Source organism: Poromitra crassiceps, assembly GCF_964638095.1.
Source record: "Poromitra crassiceps genome assembly, chromosome: 20".
NCBI classification, from domain to species: Eukaryota; Metazoa; Chordata; class Actinopteri; order Beryciformes; family Melamphaidae; genus Poromitra; species Poromitra crassiceps.
The window spans coordinates 3,328,873-3,333,872 of NC_139637.1; the positions used below are offsets into that span (position 1 = coordinate 3,328,873).

The window sequence follows — 5,000 nt, forward strand, 5'->3', positions numbered from 1 at the left end:
AGACACACACGTACCAGCATCCACAGGAGACAATCAACTGATGAGCTCAGTCAAAGAAAATCATGTTTAAATGAAAAATTTAAATTTCAAAATATTGAAAAAGAGAAAAAATAAAATAAAAAAATAAAATCATGTTTTGTTTGTAGTGTGCCTAAGGGTACATCTGACTGTACTTTGAGTTAAACTGAAACACTAGAGAGTGCCGAAGTCACACCCTCTTCTGGGCTCCCCATGGGGCCTCTAGGGAGGGAAATCCAGTAGACGTTTTGTGAAAAGCCTTATGAAAAGAGTTTTAGCTGAACAAACCAAGCCATTCAGCTACGAGATGAATCACGAGAGAGCAGAGAACTTTGGACTCAGACACAACAAATAAAGACTTGTTTTGTTTTGGTCCGACGCAAATAAAAGTTCTCTGGTCTCTCCTGATTCAGCTCATACCTGAATCCAAGTCAAATGATTTGACCAAACATAAATGGAAAAATTAATGAGGAATTTCACTCCCTAGGCCCCACGGGGAACCAGGAAGAGGGCGTGACTTAGGCCTTCTATAGAACCTTCATACACCAAATACATCCATTGTTGGACTGCAACTTGTTTCTCTCATATGTAGTACTCACCATAAATACACAACAAAGCATGAACACACACACACGCGCACACACACACACACACACACACACACACACACACACACACACACACACACACACACACACACACACACACACACACACACACACACACTCTCTCTGTCTCTGTCTCTCTCTCTCTCTCTCTCTGTCTCTCTCTCTCTGTCTGTCTCTCTCTCTCTCTCTGTAACATCACTATTGATCCAGCACGCCCTCCCTCACTTGGGGCTGTAGCGGCCTAACAAGCTTCCCACTGACCTGGGATCAGTTGCGAGGCTGTGGAGTGTGCTCCACACAAGGCCAGGCCCCATTAGAGCTGCTGGGGGATCAGACAGGAGGCCCCTCCTGGCCTGTGGCTGGGCTACAGCTGACCGCATTACTGGCCCGGCATGGGGTTAATGGACGTGCTCGCTGTGCTCAGGTTCTAAGGTGGAGGCCTGACTGGAAAGTTGATCTGTTGGATTAGCGTCTTAGCATAGCTGCTCCGGCAGTTTGCTTCAGGAGGAAGACGAGGCTCCTCAGAGGAGCACAAGAGAAGAAGAAATCATTCAGGGAGCCTCTCGGCCGAGGTCAGCAGGTTCAGTCGGCCATGTTTACCCCGGCTCAACACAATCGAAGCTGACATTCAGGGAAAGTTTGTCTCAGAGCCGAGTCTTAATGCAATGAAAACACGCTCAGGTCATCTTCAAACACGGTCTGAAATAAGTCTTAGGTCCAGACACGATCATCACCCCTGATTCACTCTTCATAGAATTCCCATGACATCTCCAGCAATCCCTCCAGCACATTGCCATAAATATTCCACGTTGGTTCGGACATCCATTTATTGACAATACATATTATACACTATGTCATTATGGATACTAACACCTGCTGTTTGACAATAAACAGCTGTTATTTGCCAGCCAAGATGGCTGCAGGGTGACAGAACCCCACGGCCTGAATAATATATATGGTGTGGCGTGTGTGTGTGGACATCACTGTGTGTGTGTGTGTGTGTGTGTGTGTGTGTGTGTGTGTGGACATCACTGTGTGCTTCTGGGCCTCGATAAGCCCCTCTCCCTGTGAGTAAATGGCAGCCATGTTTGCCCAGAACTCCCACGGGGGGCGGGGCATCAGGCACTAATATGAATGTTCTCCCCCAGGTAAATGTCAGCTAATCCCCTGATATCCCCTCCCTCCCTCCCTCCCTCCTCTCCCTCTCCCTCTCCCTCCCTCCCCCTCCCTCCCTCCCTCTCTCTCTCTCTCGCTGGCGGGTTTCTGGACCCACATCGAGCTTGAAATGAAAGAAAATGGCTGGCAGCCTTCTTCGATAACCAGAAAATAAAGAGGAGCGTTTGTGTGGATGGGAACTCTGTACCCCTGCGTTTGCCAGATCTCACGAGACAAAATGTGCAGCGATGAGCCGATAGCCTGGTTGCTGAACAGATAGTCTTGCTGCTGAACAGATAGCCTGGCTGCTAAACAGATAGCCTGGCTGCTAAACAGATAGCCTGGCTGCTAAACAGATAGCCTGGCTGCTAAACAGATAATCTGGCTGCTAAACAGATAGTCTGGCTGCTAAACAGATAGCCTGGCTGCTAAACAGATAGTCTGGCTGCTGAACAGATAGTCTGGCTGCTAAACAGATAGTCTGGCTGCTAAACAGATAGTCTGGCTGCTAAACAGATAGTCTGGCTGCTAAACAGATAGTCTGGCTGCTAAACAGATAGTCTGGCTGCTAAACAGATAGTCTGGCTGCTAAACAGATAGCCTGGCTGCTAAACAGATAGCCTGGCTGCTAAACAGATAGTCTGGCTGCTAAACAGATAGTCTGGCTGCTGAACAGATAGCATGGCTGCTAAACAGATAGTCTGGCTGCTAAACAGATAGCCTGGCTGCTAAACAGATAGCCTGGCTGCTGAACAGATAGCCTGGCTGCTGAACAGATAGTCTGGCTGCTAAACAGATAGTCTGGCTGCTAAACAGATAGTCTGGCTGCTAAACAGATAGTCTGGCTGCTAAACAGATAGCCTGGCTGCTAAACAGATAGTCTGGCTGGTAAACAGATAGTCTGGCTGCTGAACAGATAGCCTGGCTGCTGAACAGATAGCCTGGCTGCTGAACAGATAGCCTGGCTGCTGAGCAGATAGCCTGGCTGCTGAGCAGATAGCATGGCTGCTGAACAGATAGTCTGGCTGCTAAACAGATAGTCTGGCTGCTAAACAGATAGTCTGGCTGCTAAACAGATAGTCTGGCTGCTAAACAGATAGTCTGGCTGCTAAACAGATAGCCTGGCTGCTAAACAGATAGCATGGCTGCTAAACAGATAGCATGGCTGCTAAACAGATAGTCTAGCTGCTAAACAGATAGTCTGGCTGCTAAACAGATAGCCTAGATGCTAAACAGATAGCCTGGCTGCTAAACAGATAGTCTGGCTGCTAAACAGATAGCATGGCTGCTAAACAGATAGCATGGCTGCTAAACAGATAGTCTGGCTGCTAAACAGATAGTCTGGCTGCTAAACAGATAGTCTGGCTGCTAAACAGATAGTCTGGCTGCTAAACAGATAGTCTGGCTGCTGAACAGATAGTCTGGCTGCTAAACAGATAGTCTGGCTGCTAAACAGTTAGTCTGGCTGCTAAACAGTGTTGTGTGAAACAGAGTGCTGTGGAGAGAACAGAGTCACTCAAGCCTCCTACACACTGAATGTCGTCTGAAACTCAGCCTGCGCCGCGCACACTCACTCTCACACACACGTACACACACACACACACACTCTCACACACACGTACACACTCACACACACATACACATACACACTCACGCACATGCACTCTCACACACACACTCTCACACACACACACACACACACACACACACACACACACACACACACACACACACACACACGTACATTATGTAGTCTGCATTCTCACAGAGGGATGTAAGAGTCTGTGTTTCTGCAGAGAAAAGCCCAGCCGTAGTCTGTTCAACACAAAGTACAGAGCATCAAATGGATTCAATTATAGGCTTTCCTGAATTAAAAATAAATAAATAAATAAATAAATCTGTGCTTTTTTCCCACCTGAGTACTTTTCCATTTACCTTGGCCTGCATGCATACAATAATACCATTCAATGCTGCCAGTGCTGCACTCCTGCTGAGCTCAGACAGGAAACAAAAGAGAAAAGAAATTATTCTTCAGCTCTAGTTTGCGGGAGATAAGCAGTATATGTGGAGGTGGAAGAAAATATTAAATTCAAATGCGTACTTAAGTTAAAGTAGATGTACTTTGACAAACAACAACATAAGTACAGTTTGCTCCAGGTAGTTTTTTTTTTTTTTTTTCCCGATTTTTTTCTCCCATTTTTCTCCCCCTTAGTGCTAATTTAATTGTATTTATCCTGGTTGCTGCTCCACCCTCTGCCGATCTGGGGAGAGCCGAAACTGGCTCCATGCTTCCTCCGAGACATGGGCAGTTAGCCAGCCGCTTCTTTTCACCTGACAGGGGAAGCTTCACTGGTAGGACATAGCACGTGGGAGGTTCACGCTATTCCAACCGGTTCCCCTCCCTCCGAACAGGCGCCCTTAACGACCAGAGGAGGAACCACATTGCTCCAGGTAGTTTTGACTGCACCAAGTCACCAGAGTGCCCATCCTCCTGCCTGTGCGCAGACTCGTCTCCATCAGAGACGAGCCCTCAGCCCTGTGAGGGTGGTGTCATCAGCAAACGTCAGGAGCTGGACGGACTGGTGACTGGAGGTGCAGCTGTTGGTGTACAGGGAGAAGACGTATGGAGAGAGGATGCTGCCCTGGGCGGCTCTAGTGTCTGGGAGTCAGTGATGTGTTTCCCCAGCCTTACATGCTACTTCTTGTCAGTCAGGAAGTCTGTGGTCCATCTGCAGATGATGGAGTCAGGCACACCCAGTGGTGAGAGCTTCTCACAGGTGCAGCAGGATCCTGGCATAGGTTCCTGCAGTGTCCAGGTGCAAGATGATGGAGTGGAGGTCCATGTCTACAGTATCATCTACAGACCTGTTGGTTCTGTAGGCGAACTGCAGGTGTTTCGAGGAGTCGGTCCATGATGGATTTGAGGTAGGACAGACCAGGAGCTTCATGACCACAGAGGTCAGGAGCGATGGCTCTGTAGTCTTTAAGTGCTGCGGGCTTTGTCTTTTTCCAGACGGGGATAATAGTTGAGGTTCTTGAAGCAGGTTGGAACGTGGCAGGTCTCCAGTGAGGTGTTTGAAAATGTCAGTGACTACTGGAGGCAGCTGAGCAGCACAGTGCTTCAGGGCAGAGGGTGAGACACAGTCAGGAGGACTGGCTGGTTTCCGTGATTTTTTTTCCCCAGATTTTTTTTTTTTTTTGCTAAAGGTTTGATGATAA

General features: G+C 48.0%; 1 protein-coding gene across 1 annotated transcript in view; it reads left to right on the forward strand.

Moving 5' to 3' along the window:
* Positions 1–5,000, forward strand: part of plxna2 (plexin A2) — a gene marked incomplete at its 5' end in the record, with an annotated part of 155,546 nt that overhangs the window by 46,146 nt on the left and 104,400 nt on the right. The gene's annotated exons all lie outside the window — the stretch shown is intronic.